Here is an 18278-nt window from a genome sequence, read left to right as displayed (position 1 = left end):
TTTGTACGTGTAGCATTTTGATACCTTTAGTCCTGGTTTTAGTTCTGATTTAGTCCTAGTTTTGTTCTGGTTTTAAGTAAGTAAGTAAATAAGTCTTTCTATAGCACTTTTCACAGACATTTTCTGTCCCCAAAGACGCTTTACAGAGCATTATTCATTCACTCTATACCTGGTGATGGTAAGCTATTATATATACACTATTGTAGCCACAGCTGCCCTGGGGCACACTGACAGAAGCACAGCTGCCATGCCAATCAGCACCATTGGTCCCTCTGACCACCACCACCATCATCATACGAGACAATGTGGGTGAAGTGTCTTGCCTAAGGACACAATGATTGAATTGATTGTATTTAACTGACCATGACTATCAACTGTTCTGGAGAACTGTAGCATTTTTAGTTGTAGTTTTGGGTTGATGGGGGAAACCGTAGCGCCCAGAGGAAACCCATCCAGACACGGGGAGAAACATGCAAACTCCTCACAGAAAGGCCCGGGCGACCCAGGGATTGAACCCAGAACCTTCTTGCTGTGAGGCATGAGTGCTAGCCACTCAGCCACCGTGCCGCCACAGTGCTGCGTTTTAGTCCTGGTTTAATTCTGATTTAGTCCTGGTTTTAGTCCTGGTTTAGAGGCACGGTTCACGCAGTCTACGGGAGAAGTCACAGTCCATGCGATGTATGGGGGGCGCACTTTCACAGCCCAGTACCGGTCCACAGTCCAGAGGTTGGGGAACCCTGTTCTAACTGTTCCCATCTAAGGTTTACTGAGGCTCTTTACTCAAGTTCTTTGCGACTGCTTAAATGAGCAGCTCTCTGGCGTTTCACACTTGTAAAGGAACTCACCGGAGGAAAAAGGCTGGAGACCCCCGCTCTAGTCTATATGATAATTCCAATTAAAGCATTCATTTCTCATTCACTTTTTGGTTATTAAAGTTATTTTTCCCATCATACTTCTTAAAGGTGCGTTGTGTAATTTTTTTGGTGTAGGGTTTGTTTTTTTTTCTTTTTGTTTTTTTGTAGTACTTTATTATCCTTGTAGGGAACTTGTCCTCTGCAGTGGGCGGCACACGGGGCCCGGGGACCCATCTCCATGATGTTGTGGCTCGGCTTGGTCAGGACTATGTCAGCTGGAGGATTTGGCCTCTGGTGCATGTTTTGGGTTGACGGGGAAAACTGGAGTGTCCAGAGGAAACCCACCCAGGCACGGAGAGAACATGCAAACTCCACACAGAAAGAAATCTTCATGGAGACCAAACCAGATACGGGTCAGATCTGTGGAGAGGCGATCCCACTCACAGTCAGACTACCTGTTTTTGTAGGTAAATTGGGCTATCAAACCACCTATAATTGAATAAATGTAAGGTAGAGCTGTTTAAAGTCACACTGTGGAACATTCCAGGCAGAGCAATGACATCTCTATAGAAACAAGCAACCAAAAAGTTACATAGTGCACCTTTAAGACCTTTTATTTTGAGTCATATTGAACAATACAGCTCACACTCTGTCCAAACACTGTTATTCTGTGGTATGTCTGATTTTATGGCAGCCTTTTTTAGTCCTGTATGAAAACATCACCTCTCGACAGCTTCCCCAAAGGTATAACATAATATCATTCAGTTCAGAGTGGTTCTATTTCCCATCAGCCCTCACTGCAGCTGGGAGGAGACCGGGGCATCCCACAGAGGGACATCAAGTTCTCATCAACCCAAGAAACATCAGAGAGGTGACTGGTAGAAAAATCACAACAGGAGAAGGTCAAGGAACGTTTGAACAACAGCTCTAACTCACGCTTAAAGGTCCCACAGTACATAAAGTGGACTCTGGTGAGTTTTAGCCACATTATAATGTTGTTACCTCCTCAGAAACAGACCTGGAGCTGTTTCATTCACACATGTTTATGAAAGCCTATATTATTAGTCCATCTATATCTGCAAAGCTCAAAATGCTCTGTTCCACCTTGTGATGTCATGAAGTGGTAGTTTTCAAGTGAACCGCTCCTTTTACTTTTAGTTCAGTAGAGATCGGCAATTCCAAATCTGAAGTGATCCAAATGATTCTAGTGAAGGTTTATGGAGTTTACAAACACAGCGGAGCACTTTCTGTATTACCACATGACATCACAAGGTGGAACAGAGTGTTTTCTGTCTGAGAGAAGATCTCAGTCTGAATATACAGGCTTTGTGTGTTAAACATGTGGCCATACCGGTTTGTCAAAGCCTGATCCTGTCATATCTCAGAAGCTCAGCAGGGCTGGGCCTGGTTACTAATTTATGGGAGACACTGAGAAAATCAGGTGCCACATGGGGGCGCCAGTCACTAAAACAGTTGTTGTGTCCTTAGGCAAGACACTTTACCATTGCCTAATAAGAAAGTGGTGTGTATGTGAGTGATGGTGGTCGAGGGGCTGATGGTGCAGCTTGGCAGCCTTGCTACCATCAGTCTACCTCAGGGCAGCTGTGGCCACAATAGTAGTTTACCACCACCGAGTGAATGAATAATGCTCTGTAAAGCAGAGTCCTGCACGGGTGCATTTTTGGAGACCCGCGCTCACCCACACCCACGCAGTTCAGCATCATACCCGCCCCTTAACCCGTGATTATATCAAAGTTAAACCCGCACCTGCCCAGAACCTTTTTACATTCCACCTGTTACACACTTGTGCCATGATGAATCACAAACAAATTAAAAGCATTCTAACTGAAGCATCCATCCATATGAATAGAAAAGTTATCATTTCAAGAATTACAATGACGAAATGAAACGGTTACACTTTCTTCAGTACAGATATGAATTCACAGACTCGACTCAACTGTCATCACTTCACAGGCTTTATTTACTGAGCAGAACAAACAGTGATCGAGATGCTGGACTTTTGCACCGCACACACCACGGACTAACCCAGGACTCACCCACCAGGAGGACTAAACCAGGACTGACCAAGGACTAAAACCGTACTAAACCAGGACTGAACTAGGATTAAACCAGAACTGAACCAGGACTCACTGTTGGGACAGGCTCAGAGACCATTGGATGACTCCAGGCGAAAGGACCAGCATAGAGCTCCGCGCCCCTTGGAGGTAAGTGCAGCAATCGCCTGATAGCACTGTGCGGACACCCTGCTCCACGAGCTGAGGGTTTTCTCTCTCTTAAGTCCAAGATAAGTCCTGGTTTAGTCCTGACCCGCCGGGTGTAATCACTACCTGCCCGCATATCCACCCGTAAAATTCCATAATGTTAAAACCCGCCTGTTTCAGCAACTATTTGCCCACAGGTACCTGACCTGGAGCAGGACTCTGCTGTAAAGTGCTTTTGGTGTCTTGAAAGGTGCTATATAAATGCAATGATTAATAATTAGTTAATTATTTCATGTGTGAATGAACCAAAACACAACTCCAAGTATGTTTATGATGAGGGAACAACATAGATCTGAAAATAGTGTAATATGTGCCCTTTAAAGTGAAACTATGCGCTAAAGCATTGTATGTTTTTTATTGTCTTTTTTTTTTTTTTTGATGCAAACTAGGTACATTTGCCCTGATCACAGCCTGGTGTTCCTGATACAAACACCTGTCTGCAGGGGCGGAGTCTGAAGTGTAGATCCCTGTTAGACCAATCACAGTGCTCCTTATACCTCCAGACCCCGCCCCTCCCTTAGTCCTCCAGGTCCTGCCCAGTTTAGCAGCTCTGTTTCAAATATGATGTGGGCGAAGTTTAGGTGTTTAATCCAATTTTATAACCTGATTTTCAAAGTGCAAAATGAGGAAACTGTAATTAGATCTGTTTATAACGTGTCTGTAGTTCTCATAAACGCTTTGAAACCAAGTTAATATCTCCATCCAGTTAACTATCCGGGCCGTGTACATCTTTAAAATGGCTTTTTTTCATTCTAGACGAAGTGAAACCGGGGCAAACCGCCAAAGCGCAGCAAATCCTAGAGGCGCTAACTGTAATTACTTGTGTGTTTTCGATAAATACTTTTATTATTAGATGCAGACAGCGCAGTGGTCTGATTTAGTCTCAGTGCTGCTCCTGAAATGAACTACAGAGAAAAACAGCATTTCCAAGAATAAAGTCAGGTACCACGGCTTCAGAGGAAATGATCACCATAAATAACCAGGCTGACGGTGCGGTAGGTGGTTCAGCGATCGCCCTGTAACCTCAAGATTAAAGGTTCTTGTGTATATACTGTGTCAATATGTGATTAGTGTGAATGTGGGACTAGTTGGAGAGGTTAACTGAGCCAAATGAAAACTGTATTTACATGAGTCCAGACCTGGAGAGTAGGGGTGTAGGAAAAGAACTAGTCGAACTGTAAATTCGCAGTACTTCATTGCGCAAATCTTGAATCGAAAATCTGAATCCATTTGTTTTTAAGTCATGTAAAATACGAGTTCAGTTTGATTTATTGTTCTCATGATTATTTCATCTAATGTTGTTCTTGTGAAGGTGCCAGAGGTGGGACCAATCATCCTTTTGCAAGTCTCAAGTAAGTCTCAAGTCTTTGACCTCAAGTCCGAGTCAAGTCCCAAGTCAAATACAGGCAAGTCCAAGTCAAGTCTCGAGTTACTGGCCCATAAGTCCAAGTCAAGTCCAAGTCGTCTGGTTTAAAGACTTGAAATGACTTGAAGCTCAAAGCAAAGTACCAAATATAGCTTTGATTTTTGCAATTTGTGACTTTTGAGATAAATTGTACTTATAAAGTCATACTATATTTATATATGAGTATGTATGAGTTTTTCTTTTTAAACGTCTTAATAAGATCTTAGAGTGAATCATTACTATCAAAATAGAAAGAATTCAGATTTAAAAGTGTTTCTCAAGTCATAGGCTTCAAGTCCGAGTCAAGTCCCAAGTCTTAGTCCATTTTATCAAGTCAAATCTCAAATCCTAAAAATAGTGACTCAAGTCTGACTCAAGTCCATGTCACGACTTGCAAGTCCCGACCTCTGGAAGGTGCCCACAACCAGAACATTATACGTAATTATTGATAGATCACAATATATCGCTCGTTTGTTTTAGTATTTGAATAAATGTTGTGATAAACTGAACCATGAGGCGTATCATGATATGCCTCATGATAATGTTCACCCTACTGTCTGTTTGTCTTTTCACTCAGGTGTTTTAGTGGTAGAAAAAAATTAAAAACATGCATTCTTACTGTGAGTGATGGTGCCTTGTTTTCAGATCTGACATTGGTTTGGTCAGGTGGTGCCATCAGCTTGTCTCCTTGGAGACAGATAAGTTTAATGCCATACTGTGCAACATAAAGCTAAAGCATTTCCATGGTGACTAGGAAGTGGCAGATCCTCCTCCAGAGAAGTTACATAATTAAATATGTTCTTCATAAATCCCAAACGTATTTACAGATCTTTGAGTGTCTGTGTTGTCCCTCAGTCGTTCAGGTAGGATCAAAAGCAAAAAAAACTATTCAAACCTGTCAAGTGGACAAAAGTTTTTAGAGAGGTGACGTTTCGCAGCTCATCCAAGCTGCTTCTTCAATTCTGGGCAAATTGCTCAAAAAACTTTTGTCCAGTTGACAGAATAAAAAATGAATTTTCTTTCTTAGCTTTGTTCTTTGTTGTGTTCATATTTTATGTCCAACACATTTTGGGTTGTTCAGGCTCTTAATAAATAGTTTTGGCAAATCATTATTCAGTTGTGACTTTATTGTGTTCCATCAAAATAATTAAAACATACAATTAATGTGTTATGTATCATATGTGGACATATACACATAAAAATATTAAAAATATTATAAAAATATAATTCTTTGTTTTTGCACTCAACAGGTCAGCCCAAATAACAAAGAGAAATCAATAAAGCCGTGCAAGAGTTCAGGTCCTAGGAGGTTAATTAATAATAATAAAAACACAACTTGAAAATGTGACCTTATACCAGCTTCTTTTACAAACAGGTTTACAGGTTTGACATTTCTCTGTACTTTTACTGCATTCTAGGATTTCATTTGCACCAAAGAAAAAACATATCTTCTCCTTAATTCTTTCAAAATATTATTCCATATGTATTATTCATGTCGTTAGTGCGTGAGCTTTAACTGGACTCTTGTTGTGGTAATATAATGATAAAAGTATACTGTAGATATAAGCCTCGGTTTTGGAGCCCTATAATGAGCCGGTGCATTCACTTCAAACTGTCTCTTATGGCTCCCAGATAAACTAATGACTCATTTTTATGATTGACAGGTTGCCAATTAAGTTGAATATCCCACCAAATGTCCAAGTGTTTGTTTATAACAGAAAATGGGACAAATATAAAGGAAAGGAAAATAACTGAAAGAAGGGTCTGTACCTGATAACAAACTATGAGTCATTATGGAACACTTTTTAGTTTCAACTTTTAACCCCGCACACTTAGTCCTTTCTGATTTTTGAATATTGGACCATGACATACTGTAAAAGCAACTGTCTGGGACGATGTCACCAAGTTGTTTTCTTATATTTGTCAAATCTCTTTTTATTATTACTTAAAATGTACCATGACAGAGAAGCGACAGTCTGGGATGGTATCAGCTGTTTCTTTATAATTCTTCAATCTCAAAAAACAAAATTATTTTCAAACTGTATTCTCAAGGACAACATTAAAACAGAAATGCATCTCTGTGGAATCAAGAACTGGAACTTGTGAAATCATGATTTTAAAAGTTGCACTAGTGTTTCTCAAACTTTGGTATCTTGGTGGATGGAAGGTCTTAAATGTTTTCTAACCTCGTAAAACCAGGATTATTGTGATTGTTGTCGACTTCCAGAGAGGCCACACTCAACTGAACATCGACGGTGCTGCTGTGGAGGGAGCGAGCAGGACTTAACTCCTGGAGGTGCACATCAGTGAGGACGTCTCCTGGACCAACACTGCAGCACTGATGAAGAAAGACCAGCAGAACCTCGACTTCCTGTGGAAACTCAAGCAGCGAGTGTCTCACCACCATCATGACACATTCTACAGAGGAACCACTGAGAGTATCCACCGCCTCACCCGCATGTACGCACCCGCCTCACCCGCATGTACACCACCCGCCTCACCCGCCTCACCCGCATATACCACACCCGCCCACCCGCCTCACCCGCATGTACGCCACCCGCCTCACCCGCATGTACCACCCGCCCTCACCCGCCTCACCCGCATGTACGCCACCCGCCTCACCCGCATGTACACCACCCGCCTCACCCGCCTCACCCGCATGTACGCCACCGCCTCACCCGCATATACGCCACCCGCCTCACCCGCATGTACCCCACCCGCCTCACCCGCCTCACCCGCATGTACGCCACCCGCCTCACCCGCATGTACGCCACCCGCCTCACCCGCATGTACGCCACCCGCCTCACCCGCATGTACGCCACCCGCCTCACCCGCATGTACGCCACCCGCCTCACCCGCATGTACGCCACCCGCCTCACCCGCATGTACGCCACCCGCCTCACCCGCATGTACGCCACCCGCCTCACCCGCATGTACGCCACCCGCCTCACCCGCATGTACGCCACCCGCATATACCACTCACCCGCATGTACACCACCCGCCTCACCCGCATGTACGCCACCCGCCTCACCCGCATGTACACCACCCGCCTCACCCGCATGTACGCCACCCGCCTCACCCGCATGTACGCCACCCGCCTCACCCGCATGTACGCCACCCGCCTCACCCGCATGTACGCACCCCCCACCCGCCTCACCCGCATGTACGCCACCCGCCTCACCCGCCGCATGTACGCCACCCGCCTCACCCGCATGTACGCCACCCGCTCACCCGCATGTACGCCACCCGCCTCACCCGCATGTACGCCACCCGCCATCACCCGCATGTATACGCCACCCGCCTCACCCGCATGTACGCCACCCGCCTCACCCGCATGTACGCCACCACCCGCATGTACGCCACCCGCCTCACCCGCATCACCCGCATGTACGCCACCCGCCTCACCCGCATGTACACCACCCGCATGTACGCCACCCGCCTCACCCGCATGTACGCCACCCGCCTCACTCGCATGTACGCCACCCGCCTCACCTGCATGTACACCACCCACCTCACCCACATGTACGCCACCCGCATGTACGCCACCCGCCTCACCCGCATGTACACCACCCACCTCACCCACATGTACGCCACCCGCATGTACGCCACCCGCCTCACCCGCATGTACGCCACCCGCCTCACCCTCATGTACGCCACCCGCCTCACCCGCATGTACGCCACCCGCATGTACGCCACCCGCCTCACCCGCATGTACGCCACCCGCCTCACCCGCATGTACGCCACCCGCATGTACACCACCCGCCTCACCCGCATGTACGCACCCGCCTCCACCCGCATGTACGCCACCCGCATGTACGCCACCCGCCTCACCCGCATGTACGCCACCCGCCTCACCCGCATGTACGCCACCCGCCTCACCCGCATGTACGCCACCCGCCTCACCCGCATGTACACCACCCGCCTCACCCGCATGTACGCCACCTGCATGTACACCACCACCACTCTAACTTCTACAGTAGAGCATCCTTCATCTGTGTGTTTCCATGGAGATTTTGCATAAAATATACCACAGTAAATCATTAAATTTTCCCATCTTACATTTATTCCACTACTGTTACTTAAATGCTTTAAAAATAACTTGAAAAACCTGCACTGTTACTGTGAGCGGGGCAGCCACGCCACAGATCTGACATGTAACTCGTCCTGGTTGACATCACCTGCTTATTTCTACGGTAGTTTAAAGCCATATTGTCAAACATTCTAGGTAAAGCAACAACATCTCCACGGGAACGAGCAGAACTGGACAGAATTCTCCCTTAATGCAGTACCATCAGTATGTGTTAGAACTCTGCTTTCTGTCATTTTCAACACATTTTTCAGCTTTTCTTCACAAATTGCTTCTTGATTGGAGTAAAACTATAATCTATTTTTACAACGGGCATTAAATCAAAATTAGAGAGTCATAAAAGTCTCTCATGTGTACTTTTACTCTTGGGTTTTGTACTTTCACTATAACAAAACCGCCGTCGTCGTTGTTCCAGCTCTGTGCATGTGGATTGTCTCGCTGAAATATAAGGCCGTATATTATTGCCTTGTTGCCCCGTGAACGGATTTGACATTTTGAGTTTTATTATTGTTGCCGTGGCAGATTTGCGGGCACCTTTTGGCTCCTTAAACATACTGTGTGTCCAGCAGTAATATAATGATAATAAAAGCGGCCCATAATGGATGTTAGGGCCTGCACTATCTTAAACCTGCTCATTTATTACACCACAGAACAGATTATTTGCTGTTTCTATTGCGACTGTGAATATAAACAAGGAGCCTGGCCTGGTTTAAAGCTGCACCGTGTAACTTTTTTCACAGAAATGTTATTGCTGTTGTTATTTTCTCCAATGTTCCAACTTATCTGGCAACTCATTTGATCGATTTCTGGTGTTTTTGTTAGAGAAATCCCTTCGAGAAACAGGCTTCTTACCATGATCGGCGTCGAATCTCCACCAGATCTGACCTGTAACTTGGCCTGGTGGTGTTGCCTGCTCGTCTCCATGGAGATACACAAGTATAAAGCCATGTTGTGAAACGTTTTAGGCAGTGACATCTCAGTGCAGGCGACTATTTCAATTTTTTACATTTTCTTTTCAGTTATTGTCTTGACATATTTTTGAACTTTAAATTCTCTTTGTCAGAATGTGTTAACTGTTGTAAATTTTGGAAATACTTTCTTTTACAAGCCGACAAAATTTATCGCATTTATAAATATAATTTTTTTTTTTATTTCTCATCTCCTAATAGATTGTAGGTTTGTGGAATTTCCGGTTAATGGTTTTCTGTGTCAAAATGTGTGTGTAAATGTGTGTCATATTCTCCAGCAGCTTCATAAATCTGCCCCATCACCAAATCTTCAACCAACAAGGTTCACAAAGGATAAACATTCTAACATGAAGAATTTATCCACAACTATTAAGGCAAGAAAGACGAAAACGTAAAGGAAAACAACAACGACGCATTAGTGACACTGAACAAAACTAATGTTATGGTCATGAATAGACCAGAAGGAACTTGTTCACTCAGACAATTATTATTTCATGATGCTGATATTATCATAGATGGACAGATTTGTGCAGTTTAAATGCTACAGATGTTCACAGGTTACATGTCTCGCATTCAAACTGCATAAATCTGTATGTCCATGTCTGGCATGAGCAATTACATTTTCCATGAGTCCACATGAGAAACAGAAAATACTGTGGAGTCAAAATGCTTCACTCATTTCTACAGAATATTAATACTATTTTAGTATAAAAAGCAGTAAATAACATTGTTTTGACGAGCTGGTCAGACTGGTAAGAGTTTATGTTTTGACAAAGCAATGAAAAAGTGAACCTGCCTTAAAAAAAAAAATCATAAAAATAGCAGCTCTAAAATAAAAGCAATGCAGCTTTTAGTCCATGTATGAGGTCAAATGATCAAATATGTTTTCTAATTCCAAATGATCTTAAACGGGCCAGTCAGAGTCAACCCAAGGGCTGTATGTGGCCCCGGAACTGTACAATGTCCAGGTCTGGTCTGTGCTAATACCTACATCATGAAATCAACTTTTAATTTGAATTCTAGAATCAGTCTGAGTGAACAAGTGACTTCTGGTTTAGTCATGAGCAGAACATTAGTTTTGTTCAGTGTCACTAATGCGTCATCGTTGTTTCCTTTAAGTTTTCGTCTTTCTTCTCTTGATAGTTGTGGATAAATTGTTCATGTTAGAATGTTTATCCTTTGTGGACCATGTTGGTTGAAGATTTGGTGATGGAGCAGAGTTATGAAGCTGCTGAAGAATACGACACACATTTACACACACATTTTGACACAGAAAAGATTAACCAGAAGTTCCACATCATTTGATCTCATACATGGACTAAAAGCTGCATTGCTTTTATTTTAGAGGTGCTATTTTTATGACATTTTTTAAGGCAGGTTCACTTTTTCATTGCTTTGTCATAACATAAACTCTTACCAGTCTGGGCAGCTTGCCAAAGAATGTTATTTACTGCTTTTTATACTGAAATAGTATTAATATTCTGTAGAATTGCATGAAGCATTTTGATCTCCACAGTATTTTCTGTTTCTCATGTGGCTCCATGGAAAAATAATTGTCCACCCCTGACATGGACAGAGAGATTTATGCAGTTCATATGCGAGACATGTAATCTGTGAACATCTGTAGCATTTAAACTGCACAAATCTGTCCATCTATGATAATATCAGCATCATGAAATAATAATTGATTCTATAATCAGTCTGAGTGAACAAGTTCCTTCTGGTCTATTCATGACCATAACATTAGTTAAAAAAATTTCAGTGTCACTAATGCGTTGTCGATGTTTTCCTTTAAGTTTTGTCTTTCTTCCCTTAATAGTTGTGGATAAATTCTTCATGTTAGAATGTTTATCCTTTATGGATTTTGTTGGTTGAAGATTTGGTGATAGGGCAGATTTATGAAGCTGCTGGAGAATACGACACACATTTACACACACATTTTGACACAGAAAACCATTAACCAGAAGTTCCACAAACCTACAGGGCAAGAATTCCAGCCATAGTGAAAAAGCTCTATGATTAACTGTGGTGTGATGTTTATGCCTCCATTTCAAAGACAGTACTGCCACCTAGTGTTCATTCAGTGTAACTACAGTAAGTCAGAACTATATTAAAATCTCACATTCTCTGACTGTTTTAAAACAAAAATAACTTTCTAAAAACATTACTCTCATTACTCTTGCTGCTATGAACATTATAATTTCTTTTATATTTACATTCCCAAGTTTAGTGAATATGACTTTTAACCAAGATGCCCTGCAACTCTCACTTCTTCTGTGTTTTTATTCACTTTAACTTGTTTATATTCTTCTTTTTATTCTGTTCAAAAACAATAATGAACAATGTGGTGTAGTGAAACCTTTGCGTTTAACAGTAAATATAATCCCCAGTTTAATGTGTAGTTTTAGTGCCCTCTAGTGGACAGTAAAAACATAATACAAAATCTCATCATACTCAAAGGCAGAAAGGAAAAGTTGTATGTTTTATTAGTATCAAGGTGGAAATCAAATGAACTTTAATTACAAATGCATTTATATATAAAACTCATTTGGGTGAATTCTCTGTAGCGGTTTGTCTGCGGTTTATCCAAAAATGCCTTTCTTCTTTTCTGTTGAATTAAAGTTATAAATTAAAACAGGACTATTTCATAAGAATAATAATATTGAAATAGACCCTCACCCTTTTCCCTGACGGTGTAGAGAGCCTCCATCCCCCCCTTCAGATGATCGGTCACGTGACAATGGAACAGCCAGGTCCCCACAAACTGAGGACGCATCTTCACCGTCTGCACGAAGCAGGAGGAAAGTTTAAGCTCAAATCAAACAACAGTGATGTAATGTGAACGGAATATAGGCCAGTGAAAAAATAATTTCACTTTTGTTTATTTATAACTTCATGTTTTATGCTGTGTCAGCTGCCCCATCTGTATTTGTAAGTCTGATTTAATTCATGTCATTTTGTATTATTGTTCATTGTTTTATGTGTCACTATATTGCACATTTAGTTTGTGAATTTTGTTCACAGATAATGACAACAAAAAACCAAAAAAAAACAAAAAAACATTTTGACTCTGATTCCATTGTTTAATGAATTATGTATTAGTGGTTGGATTCATATAGAACAGGGGTGTCCAAACTTTTTTCATCAAGGGCCACATATCTAAACACAGACGAAGCAGTGGGCCATAGACTGGTGCTCAGTACAGTGAATAACTGAAATATGTGCAGGTTTAACACATCAGAATGAGCCATCAGTCCTTTATTCATGCTAAGATCCTTAAAACCACACACTAAATATTAAATATGAGCTTTATCAAGGTAGATTTTCAAAAAACTTGCAATAAAAAGTAAATTTTTAATTGATGCAAGGTAATCTGGGCCAATTCTCCTGGAAGCCTGAGGGTCAAGAAAAATTTGTCTGAGGGCCGCATTTGGCCCACGGGTCATAATTTGGACGTGCCTGATATAGAGTCTTTGAAGATATGGGACGTGTCTGGGGTGAAGGAAGTCTGGGAGTACCTGCTTAGACTGCTGCCCCCGCGACCCGGCCCCGGATAAGCGGAACAAAAAGGATGGATAGAAGATACGGGCGACAGTAGCTCAGTTAGAGCGTTTGTGCACTGATCTAAATGTTGGTGGTTTGAATCCCGCTCTCGACATTGGTTGAGCGTCAGATCCATTGGCCCTCAGGTTGGCAGTGTGATTCCAGCTCCCACAGATGAATGCTGTCATTGTGTCCTTGGGCAAGACACTTAACCCACGTTGCCCCCAGTGTCTGTGTGCACTGGTGTGTGAATGTGTGTTCCATGCTTTTAGTTTGAAAGGCCCATGTACAACCGGAAGCAGCCTCGTGAGAGCGGATGTTTACCTCCCGGCTAACAGTCTGTGCGGCTAACTGACTATGAGCACAACGGAAAATTTAGTTTATTTAATCTAAAAGTTACTGAAACTGTATTTTAATTAATATATGGTCTTTAGCACCTGGTTGATGTGGGAACAAGGTTAGTAAGGAATAATATTGAAATTACTTTGCTTTGGAAATGTTTAGGGTTTTTTGTACGTTGAGCCGTTATAATTCTCTGTTATAATTTAATCCACTAGATGGCGCCAGTGCGCTTTGTCTAAGCAATGTTATGTGCAGTTTGACCATTTTAATGTGTATTTTTTTGTTCAATATATATTAATAGCAAGGTTCAGGTTTTATAAGATTTGTTGTTGGTAAACAGTAATTGTCAGATTGTCATAAATAGTTAAAAGGAGTAAAAGGTACACTGTAAGAGCTAATTGTTGTTGTTTTTTTATTTCCCTTTTTTGTAGCTCTTACGGTGTGTTCACAAACAAGGCCCAAAAATAAAAGTTGTGAACCATCAGTATATGAGACCATCATTTCAACCGGGATGCTACAAAAACGTGCGAACGATATATCTAAAACGTGCGAACGATTTAGCTAAAGTGTGGGAATGAATTATATATTGTGGGAACGAAATAGTAATTTGAGGCCACGATTTAATATCTTTTTTCGCGTACGTGATCGGGATGTCATCAGGTGGGCTCCGTAGGGAATCAGAAAAGACTGGTGCGCAAAAACTCCGGAAGTGCGAGTTCAGGTACCAGCCAATCAGCGAAGAGCCATACATTCTGTATTGGCAACGATTCCCAAGATCGAGGATTTAAAGCCGTAACAAAAAGCATGTTTGGTGAATTTTCAATCAAGGGGAGGGACGTTATTGCCCTTCTTCCTACGGGATTTGGGAAAAACTTAATATACCAGTTAGTGGCGCATTACATATGTCACGACTAGGGCTGGGTATTATTAAGAAGTTGCCGATACGATACATGTCACAATACGTAGGCCACAATACGATACATATCTCGATACAGTGACCTTTCAATTTGATACGATATATTTCAAACTGATTTGATACAGTTCAATAAAAAATAAAGCCTAGCTCAAGTCTGTCTTTGTTAAACCATTTCTTGTGCAAAGTTAATATGAAATACATCCATTTTAATCATCAAAACAGTGAATATGTCAAATGTGTTTCATAAAAAAGTTTCCTTCCAAGTACTTTTAAAGGGCCTATATTACTCAAAATTGACTCTTGTGGCTTTAAGTCATGTTAGAATGCTGTTACCTCCTCAAAAACACACCTGGAGTTGTGTTTTGTTTCATTCACACGTTTGAGTAACACTTTATTATTAGTCTGTTTACATCAAAAGTGAAAAAATGCATAGCACACTCCGATGGCTGATGTCCAAAAGCTTTTTTATTTTCAAAATAACATTTCAGCAACAAAAGCCTTCATCCCATATTTTTCTGGCTTTGGACCACAGTACACTAAATGGTTGCCAGCCCAGGTGCTCATATCCCCCTCCAATGAATGGGAGGTCCCAAAGTGAGGTCACCCAGTGAGTTCAGCTGACTCTACAACAGGAAAAAACTGTTTAGGTATTTACATAAAAAACATTCTATAAAATACAGAAATAGTTTACGTGTATCACAAAAACATAGAAAAAGCTAGAGTTGGCTTAAGTTGGTGAAATCAGAAGTGTTCTTTTTGACAGGAGTGTTTCTCGATTCCCACCTATAAATTCCAGTTCCACATGTTCAATGCCAATATATCTTAAGGAAGAGATAGGATGGTTAAAATCAACAAAATGAGCCGCCACAGGATAGTTCATGTTTTTACATCTGATTGTACTCCTCTGCTCTGCAATCCGTGTTTTTAAAGCCCTGCTTGTTTTACCCACATAGGCTTTACCACAGAGGCAGGTGATCATATAAATAACAGACTTAGTGTTGCAGGATATATTTCCTCTGATGGGTATTTCTTTTCAAGTGTGAGGAGCACTTCTTGTATTACCACAAGACAGCACAAGGTGGAGCAGAGGGTTTTCTGTATGAGAGAAGAACTAAGAGCCTAATATGCAGGTTTGTGTTAAACATGTGTGAATGAAACAAAACAACATTCTAACATAGATCAGAGAGTAGCATAGTATGGACCCTTTAAATATACTTGTACACTTTCTAATATTTCCTCACATTAGTCTCCTGTCGTGTACAGTCCCTGACAAAAGTCTTGTCGCTTATCCATTTTGTAGAAACAAAAGCTTATAACCTGACTTTAAATGAATCGATTGGTTTTAGAAATGTCTCATATGAAGCTAAAACCCTCCCAAATTATGCTCAATAATTCTAAAATAAATTTGCTTCACTGAAGAAAGATTGATCATTTAATGAACACAGAAAGGTCAGATTTTGGCAAGACAAAAGTTTTGTCGCCTACAGAAAATTGAACAAATAATTTACTTCAAATACAAAAATATGTTGCATAACATCAGTGAATGAAGTAGTGGTGCTGTGAGATCCATATTTAATATTTGTATGACTTCCATGAGCTTGAAGGACGCATCCATGTGGTTCGACAATGATTCATACAATTTGTTGATGTAGTCATCAGGAATAGCAAAGAAAGCGTCTTACATTCCTCCCAGAGTTCCTCAAGATTCTTTGGTTTTGCCTTCCATGCTTCCTCTTTCATTCTACCCCAGACATGCTCAATGATGTTCATGTCTGGTGACTGGGCTGGCCAGTCCTGGACCACCTTCATCTTCTTCGCCCTGAGAAACTTTGATGTAGAGATAGAAGTATGCGATGGAGCACCATCCTGCTGCAAAATTTGACCCCTTTTATGGTTGGGAATGTAAGAGGAGCTAATACTTCTTGATATTTTAGGTTATTGATATTTGCCTTCCACCCTGCAAATGTCTCGCACAGCCCCATACTGGATGGAACCCCAGACCAGGATTTTTCCGCCACCAAACTTAACTGTTTTCTGGGTGAATCTTGGATCCATGCTGGCTCCAGTAGGTCTCCTGCAATATTTGTGGCAGCTGTGATGTAATTCAACCAAGGATTCATCTGAGAAATCCACCTTCTGCCACTTTTCCAGTGTCCATCCTTTTAGCAGGCTGTGGGCCTTGGCAAACGCCACATGTTTTTTTAATTGCCTTTTGTTTAGTGCTGGTTTCTGTGCACTGATTCGACCATGGAGGCCATTTCAAGACAGAATTCTACAAACTGTTGTGGTTGACACAGGGACTTGAGGTGACCAGGCCTGGTGGAGTCTGCTGCAGTGGAAAAGGGGCTGGCCTTGGATTTTCGAATCAACAAACGGTCCTCCCGAGCAGTTGTCTTGCGGGGTCTGCTGGACCTGGGCTTGTCAAAAACATCCATCCATCCATTTTCGTCCACTTATCCGGGGCCGGGTCGCGGGGGCAGCAGCCTAAGCAGGGACTCCCAGACTTCCTTCACCCCAGACACGTCCTCCAGCTCCTCTGGGGGGACCCCGAGGCGTTCCCAGGCCAGCCGAGAGACATAGTCCCTCCAGCATGTCCTGGGTCTTCCCCGGGGCCTCCTACTACCGGTGGGACATGAGCGGAACACCTCTCGAGGGAGGCGCCCAGGAGGCATCCGGAACAGATGCCCGAGCCACCTCAACTGGTTCCTCTCGACGTGGAGGAGCAGCGGCTCTACTCCGAGCTCCTCCCGTGTGACTGAGCTCCTCACCCTATCTCTAAGGGAGCGCCCAGCCACCCTGCGGAGGAAACTCATTTCGAGCGCTTGTATCCACGATCTCGTCCTTTCGGTCATTACCCAGAGCTCATGACCATAGGTGAGAGTAGGAACAAAGACTGACCGGTAAATCGAGAGCTTCGCCTTTCGGCTCAGCTCCCTCTTCACCACAACGGTCCGATACAGCGACCGCATCACTGCCGAAGCTGCACCGATCCGCCTGTCAATTTCACGTTCCGTCCTTCCCTCACTCGTGAACAAGACCCCGAGATACTTGAACTCCTCCACTTGAGGCAAAGACTCCCCACCCACCCGGAGAGGGCAAGCCACCTTTTTCCGGTCGAGAACCATGGCCTCAGACTTAGAAGAGCTGATCTTCATCCCAGCCGCTTCACACTCGGCTGCAAACCGCCCCAGTGCACGTTGCAGGTCCTGGTTCGATGAAGCCAACAGGACAACATCGTCCGCAAACAGCAGAGATGAAATCCTGTGGTCCCCAAACCGGACCCCCTCCGGCCCCTGACTGCGCCTAGAAATTCTGTCCATAAATACAATGAACAGAACCGGTGACAAAGGGCAGCCCTGGCGGAGTCCAACATGCACCGGGAACAGGTCTGACTTACTGCCGGCAATGCGAACACAGCTCCTGCTCCGGTCATACAGGGACCGGACAGCCCTTAGCAAAGGGCCCCGGACCCCATACTCCCAGAGCACCCCCCACAGGACACCACGAGGGACACGGTCGAATGCCTTCTCCAAGTCCACAAAGCACATGTGGACTGGTTGGGCAAACTCCCATGAACCCTCGAGCACCGATGGAGAGTGTAGAACTGGTCCAGTGTTCCACGGCCAGGACGAAAACCACACTGCTCTTCCTGAACCCGAGGTTCGACTATCGGCCGGATTCTCCTCTCCAGTACCCTGGCATAGACCTTACCGGGAAGGCTGAGGAGTGTGATCCCCCTATAGTTGGAGCACACCCTCCGGTCCCCCTTCTTAAACAGAGGGACCACCACCCCGGTTTGCCAGTCCAGAGGTACTGTTCCCGACCGCCACGCGATGTTGAAGAGGCGTGTCAGCCAAGACAGCCCCACAACATCCAGAGAC

General features: G+C 43.3%; 1 long non-coding RNA gene across 1 annotated transcript; it reads right to left on the bottom strand.

Moving 5' to 3' along the window:
- Positions 1-12059: 12059 nt before the first annotated feature.
- LOC129412112 (uncharacterized) lies at positions 12060-12599 on the bottom strand. The gene is made up of 2 exons (XR_008633584.1): positions 12276-12599; positions 12060-12204 (listed from the first exon to the last, which is right to left on the bottom strand). It is a non-coding gene; the product is annotated as an uncharacterized LOC129412112 (long non-coding RNA).
- Positions 12600-18278: the final 5679 nt, after the last annotated feature.

Source organism: Boleophthalmus pectinirostris, unplaced genomic scaffold (genome assembly GCF_026225935.1).
Source record: "Boleophthalmus pectinirostris isolate CB_2022bp ecotype Guang Dong unplaced genomic scaffold, ASM2622593v1 HiC_scaffold_7, whole genome shotgun sequence".
NCBI lineage: Eukaryota > Metazoa > Chordata > Actinopteri > Gobiiformes > Gobiidae > Boleophthalmus > Boleophthalmus pectinirostris.
This window is presented reverse-complemented; position numbering and strand designations above follow the sequence as displayed.